The sequence below is a fragment of the Oncorhynchus masou genome, chromosome 8 (genome assembly GCF_036934945.1).
Source record: "Oncorhynchus masou masou isolate Uvic2021 chromosome 8, UVic_Omas_1.1, whole genome shotgun sequence".
Lineage (NCBI taxonomy): Eukaryota > Metazoa > Chordata > Actinopteri > Salmoniformes > Salmonidae > Oncorhynchus > Oncorhynchus masou.
Window position 1 is genome coordinate 20153228 of NC_088219.1, and position 14702 is coordinate 20167929.

Sequence of the window (14702 nt, forward strand, 5' to 3'; positions counted from 1 at the left end):
GCAGAGATCTACAGCTGAGGTGGGAGACTCTGTCCATAGGACAACAATCAGTCGTATATTGCACAAATCTGGCCTTTATGGAAGAGTGGCAAGAAGAAAGCCATTTCTTAAAGATATCCATAAAAAGTGTTGTTTAAAGTTTGCCACAAGCCACCTGGGAGACACACCAAACATGTGGAAGAAGGTGCTCTGGTCAGATGAAACCAAAATTGAACTTTTTGGCAACAATGCAAAACGTTATGTTTGGCGTAAAAGCAACACAGCTCATCACCCTGACCACACCATCCCCACTGTCAAACATGGTGGTGGCAGCATCATGGTTTGGGCCTGCTTTTCTTCAGCAGGGACAGGGAAGATGGTTAAAATTGATGGGAAGATGGATGGAGCCAAATACAGGACCATTCTGGAAGAAAACCTGATGGAGTCTGCAAAAGACCTGAGACTGGGATGGAGATTTGTCTTCCAACAAGACAATGATCCAAAACATAAAGCAAAATCTACAATGGAATGGTTAAAAAATAAACATATCCAGGTGTTAGAATGGCCAAGTCAAAGTCCAGACCTGAATCCAATCGAGAATCTGTGGAAAGAACTGAAAACTGCTGTTCAAAAATGCTCTCCATCCAACCTCACTGAGCTCGAGCTGTTTTGCAAGGAGGAATGGGAAACAATTTCAGTCTCTCGATGTGCAAAACTGATAGAGACATACCCCAAGCAACTTACAGCTGTAATCGCAGCAAAAGGTGGCACTACAAAGTATTAACTTAAGGGGGCTGAATAATTTTGCATGCCCAATTTTTCAGTTTTTGATTTGTTTAAAAAGTTTGAAATATACAATAAATGTTGTTCCACTTCATGATTGTGTCCCACTTGTTGTTGATTCTTCACAAAAAAATACAGTTTTATATCTTTATGTTTGAAGCCTGAAATGTGTCAAAAGGTCGCAAAGGTCAAGGGGGCCGAATACTTTCGCAATGCACTGTATATGTCTTGGTGGGGTGGGGCCCTAAGCGTCCGCTTATGTCGCTTATGCCTGGAGCCGGCCCTGCCCATATTGGTGAACATATCGGTAGATGGTTATTAGGTAAATAACATTCATGCCTACACTGAGATAAACTAAGAACTATCCCAGCCATCCCCTCTCCCCTCTGGCCCTGCTACCTCCCAGCCATCCCCTCTCCCCTCTGGCCCTGCTGCCTCCCAGCCATCCCCTCTCCCCTCTGCCTCCCAGCCATCCCCTCTGGCCCTCCCCTCTCCCCTCTGCTGCCTCCCAGCCATCCCCTCTCCCCTCTGGCCCTGCTGCCTCCCAGCCATCCCCCATCTCCCCCTCTGGCCCCCCTGCCCTGCCCTCCCAGCCATCCCCTCTCCCCTCTGGCCCTGCTGCCTCCCAGCCATCCCCTCTCCCCTCTGGCCCTGCTGCCTCCCAGCCATCCCCTCCCCTCTGGCCCTGCTCTCCCAGGCCCTGCTGCCTCTGCCTCCCAGCCATCCCCTCTCCCCCTCTGGCCCTGCTGCCCCCAGCCATCCCCTCTCCCCTCTGGCCCTGCTGCCTCCCAGCCATCCCCTCTCCCCTCTGGCCCTGCTGCCTCCCAGCCATCCCCTCTCCCCCTCTGGCCCTGCTGCCTCCCAGCCATCCCCTCTCCCCTCTGGCCCTGCTGCCTCCCAGCCATCCCCTCTCCCCTCCCCTGCTACCTCCCAGCCATCCCCTCTCCCTCTTGCCCTGCTGCCTCCCAGCCATCCCCTCTCCCCTCTGGCCCTGCTGCCTCCCAGCCATCCCCTCTCCCCTCTGGCCCTGCTGCCATCCCCTCAGCCATCCCCTCTCCCCTCTGGCCCTGCTGCCTCCCAGCCATCCCCTCTCCCCTCTGGCCCTGCTGCCTCCCAGCCATCCCCTCTCCCCTCTGGCCCTGCTGCCTCCCAGCCATCCCCTCCCCCTCTGGCCCTGCTGCCTCCCAGCCATCCCCTCTCCCCTCTGGCCCTGGCCCTGCTGCCTCCCAGCCATCCCCTCTCCCCTCTCCCTGCTGCCTCCCAGCCATCCCCTCTCCCCTCTGGCCCTGCCCTGCTGCCTCCCAGCCATCCCCTCTCCCTCTGGCCCTGCTGCCTCCCAGCCATCCCCTCTCCCCTCTGGCCCTGCTGCCTCCCAGCCATCCCCTCTCCCCTCTGGCCCTGCTGCCTCCCAGCCATCCCCTCTCCCCTCTGGCCCTGCTGCCTCCCAGCCATCCCCTCTCCCCTCTGGCCCTGCTGCCTCCCAGCCATCCCCTCTCCCCTCTGGCCCTGCTGCCTCCCAGCCATCCCCTCTCCCCCTCTGGCCCTGCTGCCTCCCAGCCATCCCCCCTCTCTGGCCCTGCTACCTCCCAGCCATCCCCTCTGGCCCTGCTGCCTCCCAGCCATCCCCTCTCCCCTCTGGCCCTGCTGCCTCCCAGCCATCCCCTCTCCCCTCTGGCCCTGCTGCCTCCCAGCCATCCCCTCTACCCTCTGGTCCTGCTGCCACCCAGACATCCCCTCTCCCCTCTGGCCCTGCCCTCCCAGCCATCTCCCCCTCTCCCTCTGGCCCTGCTACCCCCAGCCATCATCCCAGCCATCCCCTACCTCCCAGCCATCTCTCCCCTCTGGCCCTGCTGCCTCCCAGCCATCCCCTCTACCCTCTGGTCCTGCTGCCACCCAGACATCCCCTCTACCCTCTACACCCACTTTTGCCCTCAGAACAGCCTCAATTCCTCAGGGTATGGACTCTACAAGGTCTCGAAAGCGTTCCACAGTGATGCTAGGTCATGTTGACTTCAATACTTCCCACAGATGTGTCAAGTAGGCTGGATGTCCTTTGGGTGGTGGACAATTCTTGATACACACAGGAAACTGTTGAGTGTGAGTCAACATGGCCTAGCATCCCTGTGGAACGCTTTCAACACCTTGTAGAGTCCATGCCCTGACACATTGAAGCTGTTCTGAGGGCAAACTCAATACTAGGAAGGTGTTCCTAATGTTTAGTACAGTGGACCCTATTCAGTGTGGGAGTGAACAATAGATCTATTGGCCAAGACAGACATCAAGCAGTAGTGTTGATTAGTCCCATCTTGCTTGAGCTGTCTATTGAACATCTGTTTCTTCAGCACACATACAGCCAAGTGACCTAATAAAATGACACTGTCATCTCTCTCGCTCTACAATCCCTTGTTGTTTCTCTGATTTCCTTGTTGTCACCCCCCCCCCCATTCTCTCACATCCTCAGGGACATGTAATAAACGGCCTCACTTCTCTGATTGGGTGATGTATGGTTTGGTGTTATTGGATAGGATGAAAGCCTACATAACTCAAAGGATATGGGATAGAGAGAGAGAGGGGGGAGAGAGAGAGAGTGATAAAGAAAAAAAGGGAGAGATTCTAGGGAGAGAAGGAGAAAGAGGGAGCCTTGTAGCTACACAATTGTAACCATGGGAGTCTCTGTCACAGTGTTACTGATGTCCCGACCCTGGCTCTGTTCCTATGGGTAATAATAGCCCTTCAAATCACATTCCCAATCACATACCCACATAGTGAGTACACACACACACACACACACTGTCCTGAGTGTGAGGAAAAAGGCGAGTGGATTGCGCAGTGCCCTGCCTGCCTGGCTCTCAGGGGAGGCTGGCGGAGGAGGAGGTTAGAAACATGGGAACTACCATCTGACCCTCAGTCCTCAAGTTTTCCTCACAAACCCCTCACTCATCCATGTTTCATCCCCCTTATTAAAGCTGCATTGTGGAGGAGAGGCAGCCTGCTAGCTGGACCAGGCTGTTCCCTCTGAGAGTGACTGAGCATTAAGGCACAGCACCACGGCACCTGCAGACTCCTGCTGGGGGATTGTCAACTAGGAGTCCCATAGAGCAGGGGGAGGGGAAGTGAGGAGGGGAACTTAGATTTGGAAAGGAAGAGGTTGACGGAGTGAACCGGACCAGACTCAGCTGGCTGGATGCCTCTGAGCTGCAAGGATTCTTTTTCTGTCGGTTTCTTAAATGAACACAAAGTAGACTGCAGGGATCCTGCTCATGAAACATTCAGTTCTTCTCCTCCTCCTCCTCCTCCTGTTCTCTTGCCCATCACAAATACATGTGTGATGCTGATGTATATTTTATGGAGCAGAAGACAGGCTCGTTCTCTCACTTGACTTAATCCTCCAATGACCCAAAACCTTGCTGAAAACAGCACTGGCAAAGACAATGGGCAGAGAGAGAGAGATAAGGTGTTCGCGGGGGCTCTGTTCATGCCATCAGTTTGTCTATTTTTGTCTTTAGCTTTTATTAAACTGTTATTCATCATTATTAGTTGATGTTACAAATATTTCAAATCAAAGTTTATTGGTTGCTTATACAGTTTGCAAGATACTTCAGTGGGTGCAGCTAAATGCTTTTGTTACTAGCTCTTAACATTGCAGTAAAATGCTTCTGTTACTAGCCCTTAACATTGCAACAAAAAGCTTCTGTTACTAGCTCTTAACATTGCAGTAAAATGCTTCTGTTACTAGCTCTTAACATTGCAGTAAAATGCTTATGTTACTAGCTCTTAACATTGCAGTAAAATGCTTATGTTACTAGCTCTTAACATTGCAGTAAAATGTAAATCAAGAAAATAAATAATCGACCCCCAACGTAAGAAAAAATAAATAATAAAATGTCGTAACGAATCTAATTAACAACCCAAATAGCACTGTAACAGTAATTCAAATGCAAATCTATATGTATATATAGTATGTATAGTATGTGAATGGTGTGTATAGACAGCATGAATAGAAAAGGTGTGGTTGCTAGTAGTTATATAGGATTAGTCATGAATAGATTACAATATGCACATATAAAGTGGATTAAACAGTATGTAAACATTATTAAAGTGACCAGTTTTCATTGACTCTATGTACATAGGGCAGCAGTCTTTAAGGTGCAGGGTAGGGTACCTAGTGGTAGCTGGCTAGTAACAGTGTGTAAGGTTCAGGGCAGTGTACTGGGCGGAGGCCGGCAAGTGATGAATGTTTAACAGTGTGATGGCCTGGGGACAGAAGCTGTTCATCAGTCTCTTGGTCCCAGCGTTGATGCACCTGTACTGTCTCCACTTTCTAGATGGTAGCGGGGTGAACAGGCCGTGGCTCGGGTGGCTGAGGTCCTTGATGATCTTCTTGGCTTTCCTGTGACACCGGGTGCTGTAGATGTCCTGGAGGGCAGGCAGTGTGCCCCCGATGATACGTTGGGCTGACTGCACCATACTCTGGAGAACCCTGCGGTTGTGGGCTGTGCCGTACCAGGCAGTGTTACAGCCCGACAGAATGCTACATTCTTAGAAAAAAAGGTTATTTGGGGTTCTATATAGAACCTTTTGGTTCGTTGGATGAGATTAAAAAAACCTTTACTAAAAAAGGTTCTGACTGTACATGCTCTTTCCATGACATAGACTGACCAGGTGAATCCAGGTGAAAGCTATGATTTGTATTTGATTAAGGATCCCCCACTAGTTCCTGCCAAGGCAGCACCTACTCTTCCTGGGGTCCAGCAACATTAAGGCAGTTATATACAATTTAAAATATTACATTGTTACATTTCATAACACTTTTCACAACATACTAAGTGTGTGCCCTCAGGCCACTACTCTACTATCACATATCTACAATACAAAATCCATGTGTACTTGTGTTTAGAGTGCGTGTCTTATCATGTGTATGTGCCTGTGTGTGGGTGTGTCTCTTCACAGTCCCGCTGTTCCATAAGGTGTATTTCTATCGTTTAAAAAAAAATCTGATTCTACTTGCATCAGTTGGAATAGAATTCCATGTAGTCATGGCTCTTTGTAGTACTGTGTGCCTCCCCTAGTCTGTTCTGGACTTGGGGATTGTGAAGAGATCTCTGGTGGCATGTCTTGTGGGGTATGGACGGGTGTCCCAGCTGTGTGCCTGTATTTTAAACAGACACCTCCTGCTGCTCTTCATTGTTTGTTACTTTTATTTGTTATTTTGGGTGGGTATTTTTATTAACTGCATTTTTGGTTAAGGGATTTGAATTAAGTATTTTACTCTAAGGTTGTTGTATTTGGTGCATGTGACAAATACTATTTTATTTGATTTGATTCAGCATGTCAACACTTCTTACAAAAACAAGTAGTGATTAATTATATCTCTCCTTCACTTTAAGCCATGAGAGATTTGCATGCATATTATTAATGAAACCTCTTCGTGTACATTTAAGGGCCAGCCGTGCTGCCCTGTTCTGGGCCAATTGTAGTTTTCTGAGGTCCCTCTGTGGCACCTGACCACACGACTGAACAGTAGTCCAGGTGTGACAAAACTGGGCCTGTAGGACCTGCCTTGTTGATAGTGATAGTGGCAGAGTAGTGCTTTATTATGGACAAACCTCTCCCCATCTTAGCTACTGCTGTATTGACATGTTTTGACCATGTCCGTTTACAATCCAGGGTTACACTAAGCAGTTCAGTGATCTCAATTTACTCAATTTCCACATGATGTAATACAAGATTTCGTTGAGGTTTAGGGTTTAGTGAATGATTTGTCGCAAATTATCACGCCCTGGTCTTAGTATTTTGTGTTTTCTTTATTTATTTGGTCAGGCCAGGGTGTGACATGGGTTTTGGTATGTGGTGTGTTTTGTCTTGGGGTTTTTCATAGGTATTGGGATTGTGGCTTAGTGGGGTTTGCTGGCAAAGTCTATGGCTGTCTAAAGTGGTTCTCAATCAGAGGCAGGTGTTTATCGTTGTCTCTGATTGGGAACCATATTTAGGCAGGCATATTCTTTGAGTGTGTCGTGGGTGATTGTCCTTGTTCCTGTCTCTGTGTTACTTTACAAGTATAGGCTGTTTTGGTGTTACGGTTTTTTGTAGTGTTTGTGTGTAGTTGTTTTATTAAACATGAATCTAAATAGCCACGCCGCATTTTGGTCCGACTCTCCTTCACATGAAGAAAGCCGTTAGACAAATACAATGCTTTTCCTTTTTGAAATATTTACAACTAACTTATTCCTTGCCACCCATTCTGAAACTAGAGTTGCAGTGATTTAACTCGCTGTCGTAGCGCAAATCAAATCAAAATCAAATGTATTGATATAGCCCTTCTTACATCAGCTGATATATCAAAGTGCTGTATAGAAACCCAGCCTAAAACGCCAAACAGCAAGCAATGCAGGTGTTGAAGCACATTGGCTAGGAAAAACTCCCTAGAAAGGCCAAAACCTAGGAAGAATCCTAGAGAGGAACCAGGCTATGAGGGGTGGCCAGTCCTCTTCTGGCTGTGCTGGATGGAGATTAGTACCCTCCAAACTCGTCATCCAGCTCGAGACCCTGGGTCTCGACCCCGCCCTGTGCAATTGTGTACTGGACTTCCTGACGGGCCGCCCCCAGGTGATGAGGGTAGGTAACAACATCTCCACCCCGCTGATCCTCAACACTGCGGCCCCACAAGGGTGCGTTCTGAGCCCTCTCCTGTACACCCTGTTCACCCACGACTGCGTGGCCATGCACGCCTCCAACTCAATCATCAAGTTTGCGGATGTCAATACAGTGGTAGGCTTGATTACCAACAATGACGAGACAGCCTACAGGGAGGAGGTGAGGGCCCTCGGAGTGTGGTGTCAGGAAAATAACCTCACACTCAACGTCAACAAAACTAAGAAGATGATTGTGGACTTCAGGAAACAGCAGAGGGAGCACCCCCTATCCACATCGATGGGACAGTAGTGGAGAGGGTAGTAACTTAAGTTCCTTGGCGTACACATCACAGACAAACTGAATTGGTCCATCCACACAGACAGCATCCAGAGGGTAGTGAGGTCTGCACAACGCATCACAGGGGGCAAACTACCTGCCCTCCAGGACACCTCCACCACCCGATGTCACAGGAAGACAATAAAGATCATCAAGGACAACAATCACCCGAGCCACTGCCTGTTCACCCCGCTATCATCCAGAAGGCCCACACCACTAGAGTGATATCTTCAACCACCAACTTACCATCCTGAGACAAGGCCGAGTATAGCCCACAAAGATCTCCACCACGGCACAACCCAAGGGGGGCCGCCAACCCAGACAGGAAGACCATGTCAGCGACTCAACCCACTCAAGTGACGCACCCCCTCCTAGGGACGACATGGAAGAGCACCAGTAAGCCAGTGACTCAGCCCCTGTAATAGGGTTAGAGGCAGAGAATCCCAGTGGAGAGAGGGGAACCGGCCAGTCGGAGACAGCAAGGGTGGTTCGTTGCTCCAGAGCCTTTCCGTTCACCTTCACACTACTGGGCCAGACTACACTCAATCATATGACCTACTGAAGAGATGAGTCTTCAGTAAAGACTTAAAGGTTGAGACTGAGTCTGCATCTCTCACATGGGTATGCAGACCATTCCATAAAAATTGAGCTCTATAGGAGAAAGCCCTGCCTCCAGCTGTTTGCTTAGAAATTCTAGGGACAATTAGGAGGCCTGCGTCTTGTGACCGTAGCCTCATGTAGGTATGTACGACAGGACCAAATTGGAAAGATAGGTAGGAGCAAGCCCATGTAATGCTTTGTAGGTTAGCAGTAAAACCTTGAAATCAGCCATTGCCTTAACAGGAAGCCAGTGTAGGGAGGCTAGCACTGGAGTAATATGATCAAATTTTTTGGTTCTAGTCAGGATTCTAGCAGCCGTATTTAGCACTAACTTAAGTTTATTTAGTGCTTTATCCGGGTAGCCGGAAAGTAGAGCATTGCAGTAGTCTAACCTGGAAGTAACAAAAATGGATTGGATTAATTTTTCTGTATCATTTTTGGACAGACAGTTTCAGATTTTTGCAATGTTATGTAGATGGAAAAAAGCTGTCCTTGAAACAGTCTTGATAAGTTCATCAAAAGAGAGATCAGGATCCAGAGTAACACCGAGTACCTTCACAGTTTTATTTGAGACGACTGCACAACCATCAAGATTAATTGTCAAATTCAACGGAAGATCTCTTTGTTTCTTGGGACCTAGAACAAGCAACTCTGTTTTGTCCGAGTTTAAAAGTAGAAAGTTTGCAGCCATCCACTTCCTTATGTCTGAAACACAGGCTTCTAGCGAGGGCAATTTTGGGGTTTCACCATGTTTCATTGAAATGTACAGCTGTGTGTCATCCACATAGCAGTGAAAGTTAACATGCTTTTGAATGACATCCCCAAGAGGTAAAATATATAGTGAAAACAATAGTGGTCCTAAAACTGAACCTTGAGGAACACCGAAATTGACAGTTGATTTGTCAGTGGACAAACCATTCACAGAGACAAATTGATATCTTTCCGACAGATAAGATCTAAACCAGGCCAGAACTTGTCCATGTAGACCAATTTGGGTTTCCAATCTCTCCAAAACAATGTGGTGATTGATGGTATCAAAAGGAGCACTAAGGTCTAGGAGCACGAGGACAGATGCAGAGCCTCGGTCTGATGCCATTTAAAGGTCATTTACCACCTTCACAAGTGCAGTCTCAGTGCTATGATGGAGTCTAAAACCCGACTAAAGCATTTCGTATACATTGTTTGTCTTCAGGAACGCAGTGAGTTGCTGTGCAACAGCTTTTTCTAAAATGTTAGAGTGGAATGGAAGATTTGATATAGGCCGATTAGTTTTTAATGTTTTCTGGGTCAAGGTTTGGCTTTTTGAAGAGAGGCTTTATTACTGCCACTTTTAGAGAGTTTGGTACACATCTGGCGGATAGAGAGCCGTTTATTATGTTCAACATAGGAGGGCCAAGCACAGGAAGCAGCTCTTTCAGCAGTTTAGTTGGAATAGGGTCCAGTATGCAGCTTGAAGGTTGGAGGCCATGATTATTTTCATCATTGTGTCAAGAGACATAGTACTAAAACACTTGAGTGTCTCTCTTGATCCTAGGTCCTGGCAGAGTTGTACAGACTCAGGACAACTGAGCTTTGGAGGAATACGTAGGTTTAAAGAGGAGTCCGTAATTTGCTCTCTAATGATCATGATCTTTTCCTCAAAGTAGTTAATGAATTTGTTACTGCTGAAGTGACAGCCATCCTCTCTTGGGGAATATTGCTTTTTAGTTAGCTTTGCGACAGTACCAAAAAGACATTTCGGATTGTTCTTATTTTCCTCAATTAAGTTGGAAAATAGGTTGATCAAGCAGCATTGAGGCCTCTTCGATACTGCACGGTACTGTCTTTCCAAGCTAGTCGGAAGACTTCTAGTTTGGTGTAGCTGACGTGTATAGTGTTGAGTCATCCACATACATAGACACACTGGCTTTACTCAAAGCCAGTGTGTCATTAGCATGTCATTAGTAAAGATTGAAAAAAGTAAAAGGCCTAGACAACTGCCCTGAGTAAGTACTGATTCTACCTGAATTATGTTGGAGAGGTTCTGGTGTTCCGTTAGACAGGTAACTCTTTATTCACAATATAGCAAAACAACCATTAGTAAATGTTTGGAAAAAAATGGTGTTTGACCAGATACAATGCTATTTTACTGTAAACATATTAGCAACAGACTTTACGGATGCTTACATGGGAGGATATTCAACTAGCACGGCACTTACACAAATGACTGATGGTTGGCTGAGAAAAATGTATGATACATGCTAGCTAGAAGCATGAGGAAATAATATGCTTAATTAAAGTGTTCGAGTTACTCTTAGATTAAAAAAGGGGGTTCTATATAGAGCTTTTTGGTCAATTAAAAATGTAACTGCCATTCCGATTCAAAAAACAACTGCCAATCCATTCCAGCATGACAACACAAGAGGACTGTGGCTGAACTAACTTGCAACTAGCAAATAAGCATGTTATTTTTCAACATATTAAGGTAAGATAAGAGTATCATTTAATTCAAATACATGAAGCCAAAGTTGTATGATAAAATATAGGCTATTAGAGTGTAACGTTATTAGAATTTGAGCACTTTGTAAGGTAACTTAGCTAGCTAAACATAAAACGGCAGGCTACTTTAATTAGTCCATTTACAAGATAGGCAGGTTACATTAACCCTTTCAAATAAACATTATTTTCTATTATGGGATATGTCAAATAGAGCTACAGACCCAGCATGATGTTGGCAAATAGCTAATTATTTATTTTATTTCAGTATTTCAATTGAGGGGACTAGCCTATATTTCATGAAGCCATTAGAAGACTGTTGCTGACTGAGAGGAGGTAAGTTATGTATAAATGATTTATAAAAAATGATGTATCTCGGTGATTCAATAGCCTTGTTAATCATTACATTACTTATAAAAACACTATTTATGTTTTTCTCAAGCCTGGCAGTATCCCAGAACTATCAGAGGCAGAGGATCTCTCTTTCGGCTGCTGCTGACATCAACTGCATGTAAATTGTTATTCTACATCATAATAATGATATGTCTGCATGCCATTTTTTGGGCAGATTAACTTGTGCTTATTTCTGAAGATGAACTTGTTTTTGCTCTTTTGGATCTGTGGCAGGAGTTGGGACCTGTGGCAGGAGCTGGGACCTGTGGCAGGAGCTGGGACCTGTGGCAGGAGCTGGGACCTGTGGCAGGAGATGGGACCTGTGGCAGGAGATGGGACCTGTGGCAGGAGATGGGACCTGTGGCAGGCTGCTGGGTTCACATCCTCAAAATATTCCCTTTCTGTTGGGACCTTGAGTAAGGCCCTTAACCCCACAAAATGCTCTTAAACCAGGGGCATGGCATGCATCTTGAACCTGTACTTGTCTCAACTGTATGTGTGAGGTCTGCTGTTTGGGTGGGAGGTTGAGAACAGAGAAGAAGACCCATTTCTGTTGACACTGTAACCAATGGACAAAGTATTGTATTGTATTGTATTCTAAAGTCAGCCAGTGTTGACGTGGGCCATCATTCAAACAAAGAGATGCCTCGCTAGCCACCAGCGCATATTTCCAAACTATGTTTGCATATAATTACAATAAATTCTTAAAACTATGCTGGTATTATTTTGTCCAATATTTAATTGTTTATTAAATTATATTCTTAGATCAAAATATTATGATTTAAAAGTAGTAGCCATAATTCTTAAATAGCACCATGCAGGGTTCTACATTGAACCATTTTGGTCCAGTGAAGAACAACCTCCAGGGTTCTGATCAAAGAACCCTATGAAAGGGTTCTACATAGAACTTTTAGGGGTTCCATATATGAAGCAAGTGATAGAACCATTTTTGCTTCTATAAGGAAATTATTTTTCTAAGAGTGTATTGATGGTGCATCTGTAGACGTTTGTGAGGGTCTTAGGGGCCAAGCCAAATGTCTTCAGCCTCCTGAGGTTGAGGAGGCCCTGTTCCACCATTTCACCATGCTGTAGGTGTGAAGGGACCTCATTGATGTGCATGCCATAGATCTTGAAGATTTTTACCCTCTCGACTGCGTCCCCGTTGATGTGGATGGGGGCATGCTCTCTCTGCTGTCTCCTCTAGTCCACAATCAGCTCCTTCATTTTGTTGAGGAACCACTCCGCCAGGTCTTTCACCTCCTCCATGTAGGCGGCCACGTCGTTGTTGGTAATCAGGCCTACTCAGTGGCGTGCCGTGGGCCTGGGGCCTGGGCCTTCAGTGAGGTCCTACACAGTCCCACTTGAATTAATCCACCTCTTATTACCATCATTATGATGCCATGACACAATCAATGAGTCTTTTCAATATTTCCCTACTTTTCTTCACCTTTTCATTGTTTTTTTTGTTTTGTTTTTTTTTCACCTTTATTTAACCAGGTAGGCTAGTTGAGAACAAGTTCTCATTTGCAACTGCGACCTGGCCAAGATAAAGCATAGCAGTGTGAACAGACAACACAGAGTTACACATTGAGTAAACAATAAACAAGTCAATAACACAGTAGAAAAAAAGGGTCTATATACATTGTGTGCAAAAGACATGAGGAGGTAGGCAAATAATTACAATTTTGCAGATTAACACTGGAGTGATAAATGATCAGATGGTCATGTACAGGTAGAGATATTGATGTGCAAAAGAGCAGAAAAGTAAATAAATAAAAACAGTATGGAGATGAGGTAGGTATAATTGGGTGGGCTATTTACCGATAAGACTATGTACAGCTGCAGCGATCGGTTAGCTGCTCAGATAGCAGATGTTTGAAGTTGGTGAGGGAGATAAAAGTCTCCAACTTCAGCGGTTTCTGCAATTCGTTCCAGTCACAGGCAGCAGAAAATTGAAACGAAAGGCGGCCAAATGAGGTGTTGGCTTTAGGGATGATCAGTGAGATACACCTGCTGGAGCACGTGCTACGGGTGGGTGTTGCTATCATGACCAGGGAACTGAGATAAGGCGGAGCTTTACCTAGCATGGACTTGTAGATGACCTGGAACCAGTGGGTCTGGCGACGAATATGGAGCGAGGGCCAGCCGGCTAGAGCATACAAGTCACAGTGGTGGGTGGTATAAGGTGCTTTAGTGACAAAACGGATGGCACTGTGATAAACTGCATCCAGTTTGCTGAGTAGAGTGTTGGAAGCTATTTTGTAGATGACGTCGCTGAAATCGAGGATCGGTAGGATAGTCAGTTTTACTAGGGTAAGTTTGGCGGCATGAGTGAAGGAGGCTTTGTTGCGGAATAGAAAGCCGATTCTGGATTTGATTTTCAATTGGAGATGTTTGATATGAGTCTGGAAGGAGAGGTTACAGTCAAGCCAGACACCTAGGTACTTATAGATGTCCACATATTCAAGGTCGGAACCATCCAGGGTGGTGATACTAGTCAGGCGTGCAGGTGCAGGCAGCGAACGGTTGAAAAGCATACATTTGGTTTTACTAGCGTTTAAGAGCAGTTGGATGCCACGGAAGGAGTGTTGTATGGCATTGAAGCTTGTTTGGAGGTTAGATAGCACAGTGTCCAAGGACGGGCCGGAAGTATATAGAATGGTGTCGTCTGCGTAGAGGTGGATCAGGGAATCGCCTGCATCAAGAACAACATCTTTGATATATACAGAGAAAAGAGTCGGCCCGAGAATTGAACCCTGTGGCACCCCCATAGAGACTGCCAGAGGACCGGACAGCATGCCCTCCGATTTGACACACTGCACTCTGTCTGCAAAGTAGTTGGTGAACCAGGCAAGGCAGTCATCAGAGAAACCAAGGCTACTGAGTCTGCCGATAAGAATGTGGTGATTGACAGAGTCGAAAGCCTTGGCAAGGTCGATGAAGACAGCTGCACAGTACTGTCTTTTATCGATGGCCATTATGATATTGTTTGGTACCTTGAGCGTGGCTGAGGTGCACCCGTGACAGGCTCGGAAACCCGATTGCACAGCGGAGAAGGTACGGTGGGATTCGAGATGGTCGGTGACCTGCTTGTTGACTTGGCTTTCGAAGACCTTAGATAGGCAGGGCAGGATGGATATAGGTCTGTAACAGTTTGGGTCCAGGGTGTCTCCCCCTTTGAAGAGGGGGATGACTGCGGCAGCTTTCCAATCCTTGGGGATCTCAGACGATATGAAAGAGAGGTTGAACAGGCTAGTAATAGGGGTTGCGACAATGGCGGCGGATAGTTTCAGAAATAGAGGGCTCCGTTGCCCTGCATGCTTGTTCGTTGAGCTGTAGATCCACTCGGGTGTCCCCAAAAGTTTTCAAAAGCACCATTGCTTGTAAGTGCCCAGCCGTACTTTGGTGTCTCGTTGCTGCCTTGGTTAGACAACTCAAGTCTGCAAAGCCAGTGTGGCTCCAAACACCAAATCGATCACTTGCAAATAATAGGCATTCCCAGC

The 14702-nt window shown here is 46.5% G+C and overlaps 1 protein-coding gene across 3 annotated transcripts in view; it reads left to right on the top strand.

Moving 5' to 3' along the window:
* Window positions 1-14702, top strand: part of LOC135544348 (fibroblast growth factor 11-like) — a 90768-nt gene that overhangs the window by 26081 nt on the left and 49985 nt on the right. The window contains exon 1 of one of the 3 annotated variants that reach the window (XM_064971891.1): window positions 11584-11615. The exons of the other annotated variants lie outside the window; for them this stretch is intronic. The gene's annotated coding sequence lies outside the window, so the exon portion shown is untranslated. Of the gene's footprint in view, window positions 1-11583; window positions 11616-14702 lie in introns of those variants that run through there. 3 annotated transcript variants of the gene reach the window in all.